Genomic DNA, 23,173 nt, shown 5'->3' with positions numbered 1-23,173 from the left:
GATGATTCGGTTCGGATGATCGGTCACAGGATCAATCCAGCTGATCAGCAGCTGATCGGACAGCGGTAACCGGATCCTCCGCCATTACTGCCGCGGATGCTGCGAACACAAACACACCCACCTACGTTACGTAACAGCCCACAACTTTTGTTTGATCACACATACGAGCTAGATCTTCTTTACGTGTTATTCGACCCTGATAATACTAGCCTGCGTCCCAGTGTGCATACTATCCATCCTAAATTCTATGTGATGATAGTAATTTTCAATACTATTTAGGGCAGATAGGGTGGGTAGTATGCACATTGGGACGCAAGGATAGTATCTGATAATCTTAGCATCGTTAACATCGTACCTTGAAAATACGTGAATGGTTACATCTTCGATGGTTTAAAATAAAGTACCGCGTTATTTTCATCCGATTTGGATCGTTTTTTGCTCTTCATGTGGTAAATGAATCTATTTTCCTCATCTGTAAACTAAAGATGCTGCATTTCCTCGTTTTCCTCACAGAGAGACACCTGCTGCACGAATGAGGAATAACAGAAGGCGGTTGAGCGGAAGTTCCCGCGCTATTCCTCCAGGTGGCGCCAACGGCAAACGCATCGCCGTGGAAACAAGAAAGAGCGGGAAAATTCTGTGAGCGCGCCAACGACTGAAGTGTGTGTGTGTGTGTGTGTGTGTGTGTGTGTGTGTGTGTGTGTGTGTGTGTGTGTGTGTGTGTGTGTGTGTGTGTGTAATATGAATAAGATGAGGAAAACACTTTATTTCTGAGGTAAATTTGGAAAAGTTTAGCATTTTTTGGCCAAAGTAGAAGCGTTAGATGCTTCAGACTTTGAGAAATTGTGGATAGTGATGAACAAAGATTTCAGAAAACTGAAATATGAGGAAGATTTCAGACACATCAGAATGTCTGAGCTGGTTAACTCGGGTAATTACCCATAAAAACAGAAGAATCCCAAATACTGAGGTCAGAGGTTAATAGGGTTAGTTAGAGATGAGTAAGTTGGCCAGCTGTGGACCGAGGGCGTTTTAATCGTTTTTAAAAAGAAAATCATTTTGTTTTTTCATTTGAGAAGATTCTCTGTTGACTAATTTGACAATCTTAGACCTAAATTTAATTTCAGCTTTATGTAGCCTATCTGAATTGCATTAAATTTCCATCCATTGGATTGCACGGTTGTAATATAAACTAATTAACTTAATACTAAATGATGCGTATTTGTTTGTCATACATACAGGGTAAAATTTCAAAAATAAATAATATTGAATCGATAATGAACTAAACGTGTTTTAAATACACAATTACTAAGTTTATAAATTTATCATCTCATCTCATTGACTTTAAACTAATTGTTTGTTCCACAGCTGGTCATATTTTAACCATGTTACAATTTTAACTAAATAAATTAGTTTTCACAATGAGCAGATTTTTGCTGATTCTAAGCCATTTGAATAAATACGTTTTGAAAATAAGTGAAATTTTAGATGCAATTCAAAAATGTAAGTCTTAAATTTAGCCTTAATGTTTTTGTATAGTGTAAAGCTCTTCCGTTCAGAAGTGTAGTCGTATAACTGGCTGTATTATAAGGTTTTTAGTAGTATAGGTTGGTTGGTTAATTGGTTGTTTGGTGGTATTTCTGACGCAGATGAAGCAGGAATTCAGTAATAACAGAGTGTCCATTTTAAAAGATGACAGAGTAAGTTTTATTTTCTATTGGACGCCATATAATTACAGTGTTTTTCTAGTTTTGTGGTGAAAATCATCATCTTCCTCCAGACTGAGAGGGATCAGTGACCCGCCTATAAACATGCGCTGAATTCATCATGCATTATGTGAGAAATACTGAACTACTGAATCGAGTAAATTAGAGAGAGGACGAGATCTGCATAGACTGATCACAGGTGTGTTCATATCTTCATGCATCATGTGACTTTAGTCTAAACAGCCAATCGCACGCTTTTTAAATTCAAGACCAGTGAAATTCAGCACTTGTTCCGAAGCCACTGCAATAAATGATTTTCTTACTTAGTATTTTTGTCTTGTTTTCTAGTATTTACTTTACTGTCATTTTACTGTAATAACAAAGTTACTGTAATTAAGATTTTACAGTAGTAAACTGTATTTGATTTACAGCAATGTTTTCTAAAATATCATCCAAATTCTATTCGTTTTTTTGCCTAAAACAAGCAAAAATATCTGCCAGTGGGGTAAGAAAAATAATCTTAATTCAAAGGCTAAACAGGATTTTTTTTTTTACCCCATTTGTACTTGTTTTAAGTAAAAAACTAATAAAATTTGGATGATATTTTAGAAAACAAGACATTTAGTCATTTTACTTGTCAAGTAATGCATCCTGATTCAAGATGTGTATATATTTATACTAGAAAACAAGACAAAAATAAGTAAGAAAATCATTTTTTGTGAAGTTTCCATGGCATTAACTGGACTAAGAATGATAAATACACTTTACTCTTCGTCTTTCCGGGGGACGCCGCTTTATTTGTGGTCTTCACAGATGGCCGCCAGTAAATACACTACAATTGAATTACTCTGGAATTTAATGAATATTGTCATGCCCTGATACACAACACAAGCCGTGACACTTTAACCTGCCCTACATAGCAGTGTTTGTGTGAATAGTGCGTGTGTAATGGTGCGTGAGAGTTTTAGTGTTCGGGGTTCGAGGCGAATGACCCCTGACCTGATGATGAATTGAGTGATTGAGAGTTTTGAATCAGTGAATATGGGTCCGTGAGCGGATCTCTGAGAGGATTGTGGGGGTTTTGTTATGTGTTTGTGTGTCTGAGTTCAGATTATGTGTCATTACAAAGTGTTTATTTAGTATCATTGAGATATTAGTATAGTTTCTATTAGGTTTTCTGTTTTCATTTTCAAGTGTGGTTTCATTTTGTTGTGTTTTTGTCATTTTTATTAGTTTTTTTTAGTGCTGTCAAACGATTAATCGTGATTAATCGCATCCAAAATAAAAGTTTTTGTTTACATAATATGTGTACTGTGTATAGTTAATGTGTGTGTATATATATATATATATATATAAATACAAACACATGCATGTATATATTTAAGAAAAATATGTTATGTTTATATATTAAATATATTTTTAAATAATATAAAATATAATGATATAAATGTATATACATATTTTTCAAAATAAATACTGTATGTGTTTGTATTTATATATACATAATAAATAAACACAGCACACACACACATATTATGCAAGCAAAAACTTTTATTTTGGATGCGATTAATCGTGATTAATCGTTTGACAGCACTAGCTTTTTTAACGCCTACATAGTTTTTATTAATTTTTATTTCAGTTTTAGTTATTTTAGTACATGAGATGTTTTGTCTTGGCAACTAGATGAAAGAAAATACATTTTTCAATTGTATTTAATTTAAAATTTATTTTGTTTCAAGTAATGAATTTTTTTTTTATATTTATATATATATATATATAGTTTTAGTTAACTATAAGAACTCTGTTGTAGATGGAAATACTTGATCTAATGCAACAAAATTTAAAACAATCGCAAAAGTTAAAAAAGTGTCAAGTTTGCTGTATGATTTATAAAGTTCATAATACACATTTCAAAGCAGCTTTATATCAAAGCATGATATAGCATAATATCTAAATGTTTTATAGTCACATGGAACAGTTTAGAGCTGGACGTGAGGATAGTTTACATTTAATGATATAAATGATCGTCCAGATGAGATTTGCTTTTAGTATATATCACTTTATGTGAGTAAATGCATAGTTAGAGGGACTTTACATAAAGTTATGTAGATTTAAGTATATCTAATTTTATCTGCTTGCAGCACACTCATGTAAAGCTATATAGATACTTCATAGCAAAATATTAACTGCTTGATTGTTTATATTGTTGCAAAATGTAACTATATTATCGTCCGGCTCTAATCTGATAAATAAGATATGAAGATTTTATTCTTAACAATAACATCATGATTTTCTGTAAAGCTGCTGTGAAATAATGTGTATTGTGAAAAGCACTATACAAATAAGCTAGGTATAGTTTTGCTTTCAATCTGTAATCTGATGTGTATCTTATGATTAAAATGACATATTTATGGGTTTATTGGTCGTATCTATAAGCAGTTTATAATTCTAGCCACACAGTGGTGCTACAAACCCGTTTATTGATCTTTCTTTGTCTTTTCTCTCCTCTTGGTCCAGTTAAAGCTGCGGGAACTTCAGCACTGATCGGAATTAAAATAGGAATTAAACGAGTTTAAATGAAGCCTTCAGAACAGAAGCTTGTGATTGATTGGCTGTCTGTTAATGATTCATTCAGAAATGCACATCAGCCAGAATTGAATTTTAAAGTATATGTAAACTTGCAACAGAACACATTAATATTGTTATTTTAAATTTGATTATTTGTCATAATTAATTATTAGTCTTTTTTGACAGTTCTGCACCTGTTACATGGATGGGATTAAGTTTTATTTATTTTTTTATTAATTTGCTTAAATTAGGACTACATTATTATGTAATTTTGTGCCCCATTTTTATCTAAATAATTTAGCATTCTTAAACTTTTTTAAAATGCCAAATTGACATTTTTGATTATTTATTATGTATATATTCATGATAAATATAAATGATAAATTAATAATTAAGGTCTAACATTAATTATAATCTATTAATTTATCTGTCTAAAAATATAATAATTATGTCTACCAAGCTCCGATAATGTATGGAATATTATATTAACAGACTATACAAATATTAATAAAAAAAAAAAAAGTTTCTTCTTTTGTGTTAAACAGAAGAAAGAAATGATCACAGGTTTGGAACAACTTTTGTTGTTTTATTATAAACAGTGCAAATATGGGACAAATCGCGTCCTGTGTTGATTTGATACAGAACACAGGGTTTTACCTTTAAATACGGGACGATTCTGTATTTTAAGGGGCTCTCAGTCTTAATAAGGAATAAGTGAGTCACTCTTTAATTCATGAAGTGTTTGAGTGTGAATGTGAAACCTTGGAGCTGATCCTGAATCAGTCGTTCAGAGATTCAGATCATGGTTTCTAGCATCATCATGCACCATTTGATAAATATTTATAAAGCTCTGCAGTGCATTCATCAGAAGATGAAGCGCTTTATTTCTGTGCATCTGTAAAACACGGTTAGCTATAACGATGACCTGTTTCAGAGATGAGCTGTGAATACGTTGACTTCAGTGCAGGGGATAGTGCAGTGCAAAGGTGTATTTTGAGATATATTTGAAAAGACATACGGCCTACGCAAAATCGTTTGCTTCACTGCAGGATTAAATCTTAACGTTTAGGCATGTGATGCATTGTTTGCCCCACATGCATTTTTTTGTATAAATTGTGCTTCTGTGGCTAAATGTTAATCTGAATGCAATGCAAAAGACTGTAACATGTTACTCTCCATAAAAAGCGATGTTTTGTTATTTTTATTAGAAACACGCAGTGTTTTAAGAGTAACATTCCTCAGCGCTGGTAACGGTGTGATGTGATCTGAGCGCAGATCATCTGTTAAACACACTGCGCTCTGAGGTCAGCACACATCTGAAGGAGGTCACAGATGACCCACATCTGAACAGGCCAAGGGCAGCACGGCTGTGACCTTTAGCCTAGAGGTCACTGTCAGGAGAGAGCAGTAACCCGAGGGGGAGGAGGACAGACACACACACACGTACACAATCGCACAGCGTTTTCATGCACATGCTGAGGATGCATATGGAATTCATTTTTATATAAAAAGCAGGTATTATATATTTCAAAAGTAAACATTTTTTTCAACATTTCAAACAGGCATTATATATTTAAACAGTTAAAGTTTGCATTTAAAACTTCCAAAAATCCAATGTTATATATTTCAAAAGTTACATAATTTTTGTAAAGAAAACGTAAAATAACAGGGATTATGTATTTCAAAAGTTAAATATTTTTGCATTATAATTTTGGTATTTAAAACTTCCAAATTATTATATATTTCAACTGTTAAATTTTGCATTTAAGACTTAAAAATTCAGTATTATATATTTCAAAATAAACATTTTTTTGCATTTAAAACTTAAAAATATGATATATTTCAAAAGTTACATAATTTGTATATATATAAAACTTAAAAAAGCAGGGATTATGTATTTCAAAAGTTAAATAGTTTTGCATTATAATTTTTGTATTTAAAACTTCCAAAGAGGTATTATATATTTAAACTGTTAAATTTTGCATTTAAAACGTCAAAAATCCAGTATTATATATTTCAGAAGTTACATCATTTTTTATATAAAACTTAAAAAAGCAGGGATTGTGTATTTTAGCAGTTAAATATTTTTTGTATTTAAAACCTAAAAACCATGTATTATTTCAACAGATAAATAATTTTTGCATTTTAAACAAGTTAACTTTTTGAATTCAAATTTCAACCGATATATGTTTGTGTTTGACTGTGAATTTAGAGAACATGAAGGAATTTTTAATTTTTTGCACTTTGCCATCATTCGTTCTGTTTGTGTGTGCTTACAGAAAGCAGCAGAAGAAAGACACAGTGCCGTCTGTTTGCCTGAACGCTTTCATCGACCAAAGGCCCAACCGGAGCATTTTTACGCAGGAATTCCTGCTGAATGGACGGCTGGATCAGAGGCGCTAGTGTTGGGCTCTAAATCTGACCGAGTTCCTTTGAAAACTTCAGCTTCAGGCAACAAAGCCAGGAGGTCCGAACACATTCTTTCCCCTCTCTCTCGCTCCCATTCTTTCTTTTCAATGTTGCATGTCCAATTTCCGGCTCTGTTCCTGCTTTCTTCCTTTTCCAGCGCGGTCAGATTGAAGGTCATTAGCTCAGTGTGCCACTGGACACAGTGTGTATATGTGAGTTTGTCTATATTCAAGCCTTATTCTGTGACGTGCAGTGAATAGAGCGTCTCCAGGGTCTTTTCATGCTTTTGGTGCAGAGCGGAGTCCATCTGAAGAGTTTCAGAAAGCAACAATGCAGCTTTTGCATCTAGAAGCACTACAGTAATCACATACCATATTTTCCAGAAAAAATAAATCACACTGGGTCAAAATTGCATTGATGAGAGAAAAAAAAAAAAAAAGTTGCATCGGTGTATAAGTCACATTTTATTATTACATTCAGAAAAAATGTAAAATACTAGTAAATCAAATGTTTACAAACATTATAAACACTATAAACATGTATTTTAGTTTCCCTCTTTCAACAATCACTCCTAACAGGAATAAAAAATATATAAGCATTAAGCCAAAAATTAAATTTTTAAACAGACTTTAAATTGAATGGGATTCAGAACAGAACAATGAAAAATGTATTACATACAGTATTATAAATGGCAAGCCTAAATAAATGCATTTGAAGAAAAATCTAAATGTGTGTGCTTTATGCATTTTTTGCTTGCTTGATGTTAATTGCAATATATAAGTTGCTTTGGAATATAAGTCAAAGCACATTTCAGATGATAAAAAACATGGTTTATATTGCAGAAAATATGTTTGAAGTGCATGTTTTGGTTTAAATGCAACATTTGTTTGGGTAACGCAGCAGTGAGTCTAGTGTATCATCGCAGCGTTTTGTTTCCATGATAACTAAAGGATTTGTTCTTTATAATTACCTGCAGACGGAGTACCAGCAGCACTAACTCTTCCTTTCCTCGGCCTTGATTGTGGTTCCTGGTTTCTCATGAGGGCCGTTCCCACACCTCCTCATTCAACTAACTGAGCTTGTTTGTTTTCTGCATCGCTCCGGGACGAGTTTGGACACGGGTATCCTTTCATCCACCTGCCGTGTGAGCTGATAATGTTTATAGTGTTAAATGCAGTATTCCCTGCTGAAAACATTAACATATGTTGTGTTATGCATGCATCTCCACCAGGCTGCTTAATTGGTTTAACCAGCTTCTCCATAAAGAGTTGACCTCCTTCACCGCCTCAACCAGAAAGGGACAGTTCCCCCAAAAATGTCATTCTGTCATCATTTACTCACCCTCATGTCATGCACCTAATGATGCATATTAAAGGTGCGGTCACATTTGTGTGCAAAAATTGCCTATAGTGATTCATAAAGCACAGCTCACGCAAAAGCAGCTTTCTTGTGGGTCAATGCATCAAATATGCAACTTGAATCTGCACAGAAACCGCACACAAAATTCCCAATTGCATGGATTCCTACTGAAAATTCACAGAACATCGATACTGTAAATGTGAATGTGAATCTAAACAAGCATGAATTAAACCTTAATTTTTAAAGGAATAATCACACAACATTTTTTTGCCAAAAAAATAAAATGAGTTTAATTTTAATGAATGAAAAGGTAACATAAATGAATGTTTTATACCTTAAATTAATGTTTTATAACCAGAAAAAATTTAAATACACAATTCCAGAATTTCTGAGGAAAAAAAATATGCATAAGGCTAGAATAAATGAAACTTGTTTTTATGCATTCAAATATTTTGACATGCTAAAATACAGAATTTGGTAACAATGCAACATTTCATAGGGCCCGAAACATGTTAATCTTTTAATAAATTCATGTTAAATTGTTAAAGTTTCATGATTTTAATTAATTAATATTGATTTTAATAGTCCAAAAAAAAAAAAAAAAAATTTGGAACGGTTTTCTATGATACTTTTATGATCAGGTAAAGATCAGCATGAATGTCATATTGTTCCAGAGAAGACAGAAACAGCGTCATACGGGTTTGGAGCCACATGATGTGAGTAAATGATGACTTTTCTTTGTTATTACCTCAGGCTTCACACATCAGCATCACATAAATCTCCTCCAGAATCCCACACCTGATGCATTCCTGCAGTCTTATCTTCATCCGTTGCCAGGACAGACTCACTGCAAAAAATGGTTTCCTTCCTTCCAAGAATCTAAGAATTCTTGAATCAGGATGCATTTACTTGACAAATAAAATGACTAAAGATATTTTGTCTTGTTTTCTTAAAATGAAGAGTTCATTTGCAAACTTTTTTTTTTTTCATTGTGCATTCCAATTAATCTCAATCAAACTGCAGCTGGGTTATTTTGATTAGGTACAAAATACAGCTAACTAACACAATATAAACAAGATAGCGTAATACAAAACATGATTTTTGAAAAATTAAAAAAACAGAGTTATCTGTTTTTGCAAATAAATCTTCAAATATTATCAAAATGTTGTTAGTTTTTGAAAAAAAAAAAATTTCTTACCCCGTTGGCAGATATTTTTACTTGTTTTAAGCAAAAACTAAATGTATAACAAATTTTTTGTATAAAAAAGTCATTTTACTTGTCAAGCATCCTGAGTCAAGAATTTTAACAAGACAAAAATGCTAAGGAAGAAAATCATTTTTTGGCACTCGTTACATTCGAAAACCTTCAACCAAGACAGAAAAGGTGGGTTTTAGTCATAAATATCCTTGTTTGATCAGAGTCACACCCAGCGAGTCTGTAGAGTCTGTATCTGGGCAGGTTACAGACGCCGGGCCTGATTTATGTTCTGCAGGTGGCTGTGAAAGGCTTTAAACAAACAAGCCTTTTAGTCGTGTTTTACAACTCCAATACCTCGTAAAATCCTGAAGAGAGTGAGATGAATGCTGAAGGCTTGCAGACGGTTTGTTTGTGAACCGGCTGCTTATTTACAGGAGATCCAGTCCATGAGGTTTAATAGGAGTCTTGAGTCTGACACTCTGCGGGTCTCGAAGTCTAGAAAGTCTTGCAGTTATTTTCAGCTGCTTTCACACACTTTCAAAACTTTTTTTCAAAACTTTACACACAAATCCAAGAATTGCACACAAAATGCGAAATGCCTCGCATCTCTTGCGAAATGAAGCGCTGCATTCAAAATATCACAAACGCATCTCAAAAGCAAACGCATGATATTAATTCCTGTTAGATTTGTGTGTTACACAGAGAACTGTGTGTTGTGTTTTGCAAAAAGTGTTTGAGTCGAAGGCTGAGAATTAGTGTGTTTTTTGTAGATTTGGTGTGTGCTTCTGCTGTTTGAGGGACAGCTTTCAGAAAGATTTTGTGTCTAAGCAGTTGAAAAAAACTGTAAATTCATAAACTCATGTCATTATATATTGCATACACTGCAAAAAATGAATATATTCCTCAGTATTTTTGTCTAGCTTTCCAATTCAAATATCTAAAAGGCAGCGGCTATTTGCACTAAGTGCAAATAGCATATTTTTTTTTTGTGATAAATAAATACTATTTACACTAAGTGAAAATAGCAGTATTTTTGAAAGATATGCTATTTACACTAAGTGCAAATAGCTATAGATTCTATTTACACTATTTTAAAATAGCAAGATTTTCTGCTATTTATACACTACTTATTGCAATTATCTGCACCTCAGTATTGTGGTGCAGATTATTGCGTACATTATAAAACAGTACGCAATAATAACGTATTGAGTGTAAATTATAGTTTTAATTCAAATTATTAACTGGATGCCACCTTATTGGGCCAATAAAGCCCTCCTTACACCTACCCTAACCCTACCCGATACTCTTATTTTCAACTTTTTTATTATTTCCTTAATTTTTGCTTAAAATAAATGCCTTTCTGATGCAAAAGTTCGGCAAAAGGCGGGCTCGAACTCGGGTCGATCGCGTCAAAAAAACATGCCTGTTATCATCTACGCCACTGAAACTAATGATGTTTTTTCGTCTTTTTTTAGTGTTGACTGACTCGATCACACGTTAGTGGGCGGAGTTAGTGTAAATAGCCTTTGCCAACAAGACGGGCCATTTGCACTTAGTGTAAATAGACACTCTGTATCTAAAAATCTTTAAATCAAGATATATTTACTTGAGATATACAGTGAAGATATGAAGTCTTGCTTTCTGAGAAATTGAACTATAAATCAAAACTAAACACACACACACACACACACACACACACATATATATATATATGAGAAGTTTTATATCATTGTATGAAATCAATACAAACATATAATCTAAAAATGACCAGAATTAACCCCATTGGAATGAATGGAATTTAATTGCATTTCTTTGAATTTATAACTCATGATTGCTTAAAATCACTCCAAATTCATAACAAAACAACATCAAAACTCAATTTTTCATGCTGCAGTTTTTCATCTGTCAAAAGGGAACATATTCATGTTTATCAACAAAATTCAGTCCCAAAAGTGTGTGAGATATGGGAAAAAGCTAAATATGTTTTACAATATTTTCTGACACTAATAGAACATCATAGATAATTTTACAAAATGTATTTTTACACCTAACGGCACAAAATCTACATCGTGTTTTAATGGTTATATCTCCTAAAAAAATTGTTGCAAAAATTTGGAAAAAATGAATAATAAATAAATAATAAACTCACTATGATTTTCGTCTGGTTTTTGTATAAATATCTAAACACAAGTAACATGACTTCAGATATTATGTCTTTAAGATTATTTTTCTTCCCCCGTTGGCAGATATTTTTGCTTGTTTTAGACAAAAATTTGATAATATTTTCAGAAAACAAGAAAACATTTTACTTGTACAGTAAATGCATCCTGATTCAAGAATGTTTAGATATTTATACTAGAAAACCAAACAAAAAATACTAAGCAAGAAAATCATTTTTTGCAGTGAAAACGGATCCGAATGTGTTATGAGGGTTAAAATAGTCTTTAAAATGGTGTAAATTGCCCTTGATTAACCTGGTTGTGAGCGGCGCTGTGGGTCGGCTCTGTTTCCCAGCATTCCTTGCGCTCGTAGCCAGAGGCTGCTGCGCTATCAGATACAAGACTACTAAAGAATGCTCTGTTGTTTTTAAGCAGATCTGAACCGCTTTCCTGTAACGCTTCCAGAAAGACGGAGCCCATGAAGAGTATCAGATGTCTCAGTTCCGCTCGAGCAGAAAACCCTGAGTCAGTGACTTTACCTGAGAAACCCTCCAGAGAACATAATCAACTCTTCCTCGTTTTCCAGCACAAATATTCTTAAATCAAGATACATTTAGATGCACAACGACTTAAATTTATTAAGCCTTGTTTTCTGAAAAATGTTCTTCATATGTTTGTTTTTCCTTTGAAATACAGTAAGTTTGTTTTTCTGACTCCATGGCAGATGAATTTTGATTTTAATTTTTTTTAGAAACAAAGACTTCAAATCAAGTCATTTCTCTTCACAAGTAAATGTTTTGTATTTATTTAAGAATGTTTAGATATTTGTGCTGGAAAACAAGACAAAAACACTAAATGAGACATTCTTAAACATTCTTAAATTAAGATACATTTACTTGAAATCACTTAATAAAAATATCTAAATTAAGTGAGTTTTTGCCTAAAAAAATAATAAAATATTTTAAAAAATAAAATCAACTTGTTTTCCTTTTGAACTAATTTTATTCTTCTGATCTCATGGACATGTTTTTTCCCCTTGTTTTAAGAAATCAAGGTTTTTTTCATTATTATTATATTTCATTAAAAAATATATCGTTTTGCTTCTCCAGTAAATGTATCTTGATTTAAGGATGTTTAGATATTTGTATGTTTTGTAGTGTAGCATTTTTGTCTTATTTTCTATTTTGTTTTGTCAAATATCTGAACATTTCTCAAATAAATATATATTCACTTGAGAAGCAATATGACTTAAGCAGATAGATATTAAGCTGTCAATTAATCGCATCCAAAATAAAAGTTTTTGTTTACATAATATATGTGTGTGTACTGTGTATATTTATTACGTATATATAAATACACACACAAACAGTATATATTTTGAAAATATTTACATGTACATACAGTACACACGTATATATTTTATTTTGGATGCGATTAATCACAATTAATCATTTGACAGCACTAATATTAAATCTTGCTTTGTAATAAAAACATTTAAATGATGTGAGTTTTTGGTAAAAACCAAGGGGTCAGAAAAAGTCCCTTTGAATTAAGTTTTTTATTTTTCTGACCTCATAAACATTTTTGTCTTGTTTTAAGCATAACTTCACTTAATTTCAATGCATTTTCTACTGAAATAAATGTGTCTTGATTTACAAATATTTAGAAAGTCCTTTTTTTTTTTTTTTTTTGCAGTGTTCATTGGGTAAATTTGTAGAAATAAATCAAATATACACCATATCGTCACGAAATACTCAAGGTCTGCTGAGAAATAAAGTAAGCAGCTTGAATGCTGATTTTTCCAACAGTTTACTTCCTGTTGAAGCTGAGTCCGTGATTGGACGGATTTAAAGTGTCATCACGATCTCTGACACACTTTTTCTGGCTGGACGGAAGTCAAGCTCAAGCAGCTAATTGTGAGGAGGAAGGAAGCGATGCTTTAAATAACAGGAAGAGAAGCAGGATTCATGTCAGACGCTGGTCGTCTGTGTAACTCGTCGTTATAAAGCTGCCCAGCAGTAATTGTTTAGTCGGTTTCTCTGTGTGTTGTTGACAGATGTTTGAATGCTGTACGTGTGTAGGACAGTATTTCTAAGTCTGTTGCATAAGTGACCCAGACACGTTCAGCTCGGCCGGGCAGGAACAGACACATCTCATTTATCTCGCTCTCTGTCTCTCACTTAAACCTCTTTTCTTTCTATCTGTATTTCATCTCTCTTGTGCGCAGGTGAGAGCACGGCATGGGTAAGACTAATACATCATGTTATGAGATGCAAACAAACACAAACACACCTTTTTGACCTTTTTGAGTCACGAATTCACAAGCTTCAGTTTCGATCTTGATTCAGTATTGATATGTATGCAATTAAGTACAACCCATGTATGTTTCTTTCAAAGAAAGAAACTAATGCTGCAAACTTCTCTCAACTAATTTTTGTCTTGTTTTCTGGTATAAAAATCTAAAATAATTCTTGAATCAGGATGCATTTACTTGATAAGTATAAAATGATTTAAGATATTATTTCTTGTTTTCTGAAAATATTATATACATTTTGTTAGTTTTTGCTTAAAACAAGTAAAAATATCTGCCAATGGGGTAAGAAAAATAATTTTGTTTAGCCTTTGAATTAAGATGATTTTTTTTACCTCATTGACAAATGTTTTTTGCTTGTTTAAAACAAAATTTGGATAATATTTTCAAAAAACAATTCAAAATATCTAAGTAAATGCATCCTGATTCAAGAATTTTTAGATATTTATACTAGAAAACAAGACAAAAATACTAAGGAAGAAAATCATTTTTCTCTCTCAATAAATTTTGTAAATTTATACTAAATTTTAAACTAATGCTGTAAATGATACAGTAAGCCCTGTCAAGTGATTCATAAACAAACATATAAATTCCACAGAAGTCAGCTTTTATAATAATTTATATAAAACAAAATGTATTGCAATAACTTTTTAATGATATAATAATTATGTTTAAGCATTTAAACAGTAAATGTCAACTTTTTTCCCATGACAGATTCATTTAAACATACTTTATGCACTGAAGAACAGGTTAAGCAAAAATATAATGAATATGTAATATAGCGCATAAATTGATCAAAATTCTCCATTCTAGAGTTATTTTTTTTCTAGCGTACTATTGAGTTTATACAGTATATAGACATTGAATGAGGTAAATGTGACGTTACATGACATTATTGATCTCAAGCTGTTTTATTGATTGTCTTTCTGCGGTTCAGTCACTGATTGATTGATTACGTGATTCAGGATTGATTTTAGTGAGCTGTGCACTGTACACTAATGACCGTGAATTAAATGGTAAAAGACTGTAAAAGTGCTACAGTAAAAATGCTTAAATGGTTAACGGTAAATTCCCCTACTATATACGGTGAAAAATTGTATTGAACATTACATGTAATTTTACTGTAGTATACCGTTTTTGGAAGTGAAAAAGAAGTATAATTTACAGTGAATAACCGTAAATTGACATTCCCAGAATTCCCTGTGTTACATTTCAAATGTGATGTTTTTTGTTGTTGAAATAACTATGTTTCTTCTTAGTTTTTCCTTATCAGTATTGTACATTAAGGTTTTATGTTACATGTAATGTTGTAAAATGAATGTTCATTGCTATATATGTTTTATATATGCTATTCTATAAATGTTATTATTTAAAAGCTGCTTGTGATGGGCTTTGGTTCATCATGTGACTTTCTCAGCACCACCTGCATTTGGTGGCTATCAATACATTACAAAGGTGCAAAACAGATTTCAGTACTTCAATAGGTTGGTACTGTATATTAACATTATATCAGTTAATGAAATTTCGGTATTTAACTATAAATTTAAGTTGTTGCTACCGTATTTTTTAGGGTAAAATTCCGGCAACCACAGCTGCCGTATTTTTTTTTTTTTTTACTGATGTTCATCTGTGTTTGTTTTGTGCTATAACTAGTAGTAAAGAAGAAGACATGATCACCACACATTAAAGAGCCACAAAAACACATTTACTGATTGTGTTTCATAATAAAATGGACAAAATGTGAAATCTGAGACTTTGTTTCATATGAAAAGTAACAAAGAGTGTTATGATTTATTGGATGGCAGGTGCTACAAATAATGTTTCATGATGTTTTGTTCACACATCAACTGAAAACGCCACAAATCAATTCTAGGGATTTAAGAAATCATATCGGATCATTAAAAATGAGAAGTGATTAAAATCGAGAACTTTTCAGCTCAGCTCTAGTCTGTCGAGTTTCAGGGTCAGTTTTAGGTAAAGCGGCACAGATTCCAGCTGCTGTGAGACATTCAGAGCCGTGTGAATCACAGAGAGACAGACAACACATCACATCCATCATAAATCTGTCAGACAGACAGCGGCGTTCTCACAGCTTCTCCTCGTGAGAAATAAAAACTGTCCCAAATGAGTCACTGGTCGTCATCCTGAAAGAGTCTGGAACTGTGAATGAATGTGGAGCAGCTCAGATCATTCGATGACAAACAAAAGAGTTTATATTGAGTTCTGATTGAGCAAACCTGAGCACAGTTTGAGACACAGATGAGATCTCTTTATATTTCATATCAGAAACGTTCATCTGTGGAAGTAAATATGTCCAACACTTTGTTCAAACTCAACCTGAAATCATAACTGACCTTTTCTTAATTCCCGGTTTTAGTACGAATGATTCATCAGTGATGTTATTCTAAAGGAACACATGTTTGTCATCATAATATTTAATAAAATACAAGGCTGTAACCATGTTTTGGATCAAAGTAATGATTAACGGTCCTTTTTATTTAAAGGTTTTAAAGGATTTAAGGGAATAAAGACGCTAAATAAAAACAGCAAAAGATCCAGAATTTTTATTATTATTATTTTTATTTTTTTGTAAAGTAGCCTATTTGAACTATTTGCAAATAATAATTTTATTTTACTCTGTTTCTTTTCTTGTCACATTCATTTATACATTACATACATAAATAAAAAATTCTATAAATTACATGAATCAATTAAATGATAGCCTGTATTTTCAAAAGCAGAGTAGTTTACATCACTGGACATTATTGTTGGATATTTAACACTTCTATCATAAAACATCTGTCAAAAGCAGCATGAAAAAATCTAATATTGGGAGACAAGTTGGCCATTTCTGATCATTGAGATCCTGCTGCATTAAAATTATTTTTTTCCTAATTTCTAAATAAAATAAAGATTGACGAAAACAAGAAAATAAAGAAATATTTCTTGTTTAATTCAATGTGTTACTTGCAATTTGTGTAATGTGTAATGCAATATGTATGCAATTTTTTCCCCAGTGTGGTTACAGCTTTGATAAAATGTAACAGTTTCAGTAACTTTAGAATCCGTGTATTGTAACATTTGTTCTTTCTCCATAGACTCCCATTGTTAGTGCAGAAGTTGAGTTGTGATGAAGCAGGTTGGAGTTAAATTCTGCAGCATTGTGGCTCGTCAGAAGCAGGTTTGAGCTTGTTGTCCTTCCTGAAGTGGATCAAGGTTTCAAAACGACACAACTTCCTCTCTTACAGCGTCAGAAACAGTTACAGCTCTGAAAACTAGAGCAACAGAGCGCTGAATCAGATCAAAATACACACGGCATCAAAAATGATGCTCTTCCTCAGCGTTTCCGTCTTGTTTTTCAGTACAAATAATTCAAAACATCCTTAAATCAAGATACATTTACTGGAGATGCAAACTGACTTCAGATATTACGTCTGAAAAATGCATTATTTATGCTTAAAACAAGACCAAATGAAGAGTTTATTTGAATGCTGTCAAACGATTAATCACAAGTTTGTTTACATAATACGTATATGTGTGTGTACTGTGTATATTTATTATGTATAAATAAATACACACACACATGCATGTATATATTTCAGAAAAATATGTTATTTTTATATATTAAATATATTTATTTATCATATAAATTATATGAATATAAATATAGACATGGAAATATTTTCAAAATATATACTGTATGTATGTGTATTCACAAAAACTTTTATTTTGGATGCGATTAATCGTTTGACAGCACTAGTTTATTTGCAAAAACAAATTATTAATTAATTTTCATAAATAATGTTTTTTATTGTTATTATGTTTTTATTGTTTATTTATTTATTATTTAATCAAAACAACCCAACTGCAGTTTGATTGATATTAATTGGAATGCAGGATAAAAAAAGCATGATCTTAATTCAGACAGAAAACACTTATTCTTCTGACCTCACTGGCAGATGTTTTTCATAATTTGATACATTTTCCAGAAATGAACACTTAACATTTTAAGTAATTTCCCTTCTCAAGTAGTTTTTGTATTTGCAATAGAAAACAAGACAAAAGTACTGTTACAAAATCATTTTTTGGAATGCATGTGAGTCGTGCGTCATTGAATTGAGTTCCTGATTTTAAATCGAATGTGAATTGCGTCAGCAAACAGGATGCAGAATTGCATTTCAATTTGAACAGCAGGAAGTCTATTTAGGATCTTGTGTCATATTGGATGTTCTTTCAGGATTCCAGGATTTCAGTTTCCTTTATTAATCCTGCACATTCCTGTAGGGTTTTTATCGTTAAATGTGAAAGACTGAGTTCTGCTCGTCTCGTCTCACTGAAGCAAGCTGTGATTTATAGATGAGCGATGTGTGATGTATATTTCAGGATCTGAAGCTCTGATGTTCTCAGATGGGAGTAACATCGGTGATGAGGAGAAACTTTAGGAACATCTGGAGACATGCTCGTTTGTGAAACTCTTATATGATTGTAATCATATATATATACAGTGAGGAAAATAAGTATCTGAACACCCTGCTATTTTGCAAGTTCTCCCACTTAGAAATCATGGAGGGGTCTGAAATTGTCATCGTAGGTGCATGTCCACTGTGAGAGACATAATCTAGAAAAAAAATCCAGAAATCACAATGTTTGATTTTTAACTATTTATTTGTATGATACAGCTGCAAATAAGTATTTGAACACCTGTCTATCAGCTAGAATTCTGACCCTCAAAGACCTGTTAGTCTGCCTTTAAAATGTCCACCTCCACTCCATTTATTATCCTAAATTAGATGCACCTGTTTGAGGTCGTTAGCTGCATAAAGACACCTGTCCACCCCATACAATCAGTAAGAATCCAACTACTAACATGGCCAAGACCAAAGAGCTGTCCAAAGACACTAGAGACAAAATTGTACACCTCCACAAGGCTGGAAAGGGCTACGGGAAATTGACAAGCAGCTTGGTGAAAAAGGTCCACTGTTGGAGCAATCATTAGAAAATGGAAGAAGCTAAACATGACTGTCAATCTCCCTCGGACTGGGGCTCCATGCAAGATCTCACCTCGTGGGGTCTCAATGATCCTAAGAAAGGTGAGAAATCAGCCCAGAACTACGGAGGAGCTGGTCAATGACCTGAAAAGAGCTGGGACCACCGTTTCCAAGGTTACTGTTGGTAATACACTAAGGCGTCATGGTTTGAATTCATGCATGGCACGGAAGGTTCCCCTGCTTAAACCAGCACATGTCCAGCCCGACTTAAGTTTGCCAATGACCATTTGGATGATCCAGAGGAGTCATGGGAGAAAGTCATGTGGTCAGATGAGACCAAAATATAACTTTTGGTCATAATTCCACTAAACGTGTTTGGAGGAAGAAGAATGATGAGTACCATCCCAAGAACACCATCCCTACTGTGAAGCATGGGGTGGTAGCATCATGCTTTGGGGTGTTTTTCTGCACATGGGACAGGGCGACTGCACTGTATTAAGGAGAGGATGACCGGGGCCATGTATTGCGAGATTTTGGGGAACAACCTCCTTCCCTCAGTTAGAGCATTGAAGATGGGTCGAGGCTGGGTCTTCCAACATGACAATGACCCGAAGCACACAGCCAGGATAACCAAGGAGTGGCTCTGTAAGAAGCATATCAAGGTTCTGGCGTGGCCGAGCCAGTCTCCAGACCTAAACCCAATAGAGAATCTTTGGAGGAGCTCAAACTCCGTGTTTCTCAGCGACAGGCCAGAAACCTGACTGATCTAGAGAAGATCTGTGTGGAGGAGTGGGTCAAAATCCCTCCTGCAGTGTGTGCAAACCTGGTGAAAAACTACAGGAAACGTTTGACCTCTGTAATTGCAAACAAAGGCTACTGTACCAAATATTAACATTGATTTTCTCAGGTGTTCAAATACTTATTTGCAGCTGTATCATACAAATAAATAGTTAAAAATCATACATTGTGATTTCTGGATTTTTTTTTAGATTATGTCTCTCACAGTGGACATGCACCTCGATGACAATTTCAGCCCCTCCATGATTTCTAAGTGGGAGAACTTGCAAAATAGCAGGGTGTTCAAATACTTATTTTCCTCACTGTATATATATGTATGTAACCAATATGGAACGTCCCCATTTAAGTTTCTTTCAGTCCCCATTTTTCAGTTGCAGTGTCAGAGATTTGATCAGATTGTATGTTTATCAGATTTTTGTGACGTATCAAATGAAATGAAAATGAGTGTCATTGATCGTGACTCTTTGTCCAGTCAGTGTTATTATTGTTAACTAAAACTATTGAAAACATTTTTGTTCATTAAAATACAGCTAAAATAATAAAAATCCAACTACTAACATGGCCAAGACCAAAGAGCTGTCCAAAGACACTAGAGACAAAATTGTACACCTCCACAAGGCTGGAAAGGGCTACGGGAAATTGACAAGCAGCTTGGTGAAAAAGGTCCACTGTTGGAGCAATCATTAGAAAATGGAAGAAGCTAAACATGACTGTCAATCTCCCTCGGACTGGGGCTCCATGCAAGATCTCACCTCGTGGGGTCTCAATGATCCTAAGAAAGGTGAGAAATCAGCCCAGAACTACGGAGGAGCTGGTCAATGACCTGAAAAGAGCTGGGACCACCGTTTCCAAGGTTACTGTTGGTAATACACTAAGGCGTCATGGTTTGAATTCATGCATGGCACGGAAGGTTCCCTGCTTAAACCAGCACATGTCCAGCCCGACTTAAGTTTGCCAATGACCATTTGGATGATCCAGAGGAGTCATGGGAGAAAGTCATGTGGTCAGATGAGACCAAAATATAACTTTTGGTCATAATTCCACTAAACGTGTTTGGAGGAAGAAGAATGATGAGTACCATCCCAAGAACACCATCCCTACTGTGAAGCATGGGGTGGTAGCATCATGCTTTGGGGTGTTTTTCTGCACATGGGACAGGGCGACTGCACTGTATTAAGGAGAGGATGACCGGGGCCATGTATTGCGAGATTTTGGGGAACAACCTCCTTCCCTCAGTTAGAGCATTGAAGATGGGTCGAGGCTGGGTCTTCCAACATGACAATGACCCGAAGCACACAGCCAGGATAACCAAGGAGTGGCTCTGTAAGAAGCATATCAAGGTTCTGGCGTGGCCGAGCCAGTCTCCAGACCTAAACCCAATAGAGAATCTTTGGAGGAGCTCAAACTCCGTGTTTCTCAGCGACAGGCCAGAAACCTGACTGATCTAGAGAAGATCTGTGTGGAGGTGGGTCAAAATCCCTCCTGCAGTGTGTGCAAACCTGGTGAAAAACTACAGGAAACGTTTGACCTCTGTAATTGCAAACAAAGGCTACTGTACCAAATATTAACATTGATTTTCTCAGGTGTTCAAATACTTATTTGCAGCTGTATCATACAAATAAATAGTTAAAAATCATACATTGTGATTTCTGGATTTTTTTTTAGATTATGTCTCTCACAGTGGACATGCACCTCGATGACAATTTCAGCCCCTCCATGATTTCTAAGTGGGAGAACTTGCAAAATAGCAGGGTGTTCAAATACTTATTTTCCTCACTGTATATATATGTATGTAACCAATATGGAACGTCCCCATTTAAGTTTCTTTCAGTCCCCATTTTTCAGTTGCAGTGTCAGAGATTTGATCAGATTGTATGTTTATCAGATTTTTTGTGACGTATCAAATGAAATGAAAATGAGTGTCATTGATCGCGTGACTCTTTGTCCAGTCAGTGTTATTATTGTTAACTAAAACTATTGAAAACATTTTTGTTCATTAAAATACAGCTAAAATAATAAAAAATATATAAATATTAGAGGGAAAACTCAAACTAAATAAAAATGAGAAACTGAAATAAGTCATATTAAATACAAAAATTACAAACCGGAACTAAAACTGAAATAAAAAAATAAATGAAAACTAAATAGTAATATTTAAACAGAACAAAAACTATTAAAAGTGACAAAAGCGCATAACAAAATTACCAAAAAAAATGAAAATTATTAAAAACATTTTTAATTGAAATAAAGCTGAAATAAAATATAAACATTAGATGAAAATGTTTAACTAAATGAAAATTAGGAATATTGCCTAACTGAAATAAGCACTAAAATTACTAACTGGAAGTAAATAAAAACTAAAGCTGAACTAAAACTTAAAATCTCATAGCAAAATTACCAAAAATCAAACTAAAACTAAAATGAAAGCTGAAATATATATATATAAAGCTAACTGTAAATTTTATTAATAATAATAATGCTCAGGAATGTGAAGATCTTTAATTCAGCCTTCTTTCTTTAGGCAGGTCTTGGCGTGTTTTTCTGATGCCTCGCTGTGTGTCTTTATTGTTTCTTAATGCAGCGTGTTAAAGGAGAAATCAATGAAGAAACGCTCCGTCTGATGCCTGAACATGAGGAGGACATCGATATCTGAGAGATGGGTTACGCTTCACCAAACACAGACAGACAGCTGACCGATGCAAAGTATGGGGTCAAAGGTCAAGTTCATGACAGAATCTGATGAGTTCTCACGGAGGACGCATGTGTTTGATGATGGAGCCGACAGTCAAACAACATCAAAGCTGATCCAAATCAACCTTTATTCCCATCAAACACATCACGTCTGAGGTCTGATATTTATTATGCTTTCATTTCATAGGAATGTGTCAGAGATTATTATTATCATGGATTATTATGGTTCATTCCTGTTATAAAAAACAAACAATTAAATCAGGGTTATTTTAGTATCATATGTAGTATAGGTTATATTTAGTATTGGAAACTATTATAGTTTTTATGAATTTTTTTTTTTTTATTTCACTATTATCTTTTGTAGATAGTAATTCATAATTAATAATTGATACATTTTATAACATTAACACTATTTTCCTGTTTATTTCTATGAATCAGCTCATGTTAATCTGTACTTTATATAACTGTATAGAAATAAATGTGACTTGACTTGATTTTTCCAGGAATTATGGAGCTTTGATGTCATGGTGATGTTTGGAATTCTCATCTCCACGGCAACACGGGATTCCTGCTGGATGATGTCACTGCTTCTGTTCCAGAAACGCACCTGCTTCCTCACACAACAGGAAGATGCTGTTATTTTTAATAGTTTTACAGTCCTCTCGTTGTAAGGAAAACATGGGTGTAATTTCTCTTTCTCTGAAGGTTTGAATATTTTAGGCTCTGATTATTTTGTGCTCTAGAACAGGTTTGCAATCTGAGGTCTGGCATCCATAAAGACTGCATTTCTTCTGAAGATATTAAATAAATTCATTATTGTTTTATGCTCCATCAGTGATATTTTGAGAAACACACTATTATAGTTTTGGTTAATATTTTTGAATGAGATTTTTAAAGTTTTAGTAATTTTGTTTGTGTTTTTGTCATTTTTATTAGTTACATCGTTTTATTGCATTTTAATTTTCAGTTTTAGTTTATTTAGTTTT

The 23,173-nt window shown here is 33.5% G+C and overlaps 1 long non-coding RNA gene across 6 annotated transcripts; it reads left to right on the top strand.

Annotated features, from left to right (window-relative positions):
* Window positions 1-69: 69 nt before the first annotated feature.
* LOC131529031 (uncharacterized) lies at window positions 70-22,863 on the top strand. 6 transcript variants are annotated; one of them, XR_009267982.1, is made up of 7 exons: window positions 514-639; window positions 6,554-6,741; window positions 6,841-6,895; window positions 7,660-7,804; window positions 7,978-8,058; window positions 8,796-9,426; window positions 11,835-12,245. It is a non-coding gene; the product is annotated as an uncharacterized LOC131529031 (long non-coding RNA). The 6 variants fall into 6 exon arrangements; XR_009267985.1 differs by adding an exon at window positions 70-125 and having other exon boundaries at window positions 7,660-9,426; XR_009267986.1 differs by lacking the exons at window positions 8,796-9,426; window positions 11,835-12,245 and adding exons at window positions 22,078-22,343; window positions 22,691-22,863 and having other exon boundaries at window positions 7,660-8,758.
* The last annotated feature ends 310 nt before the right edge of the window (window positions 22,864-23,173 follow it).

Source organism: Onychostoma macrolepis, chromosome 21, assembly GCF_012432095.1.
Source record: "Onychostoma macrolepis isolate SWU-2019 chromosome 21, ASM1243209v1, whole genome shotgun sequence".
NCBI classification, from domain to species: Eukaryota; Metazoa; Chordata; class Actinopteri; order Cypriniformes; family Cyprinidae; genus Onychostoma; species Onychostoma macrolepis.
The sequence above is the reverse complement of the archived record's forward strand: the minus strand, read 5'-3'. Positions and strand labels throughout refer to the sequence as shown.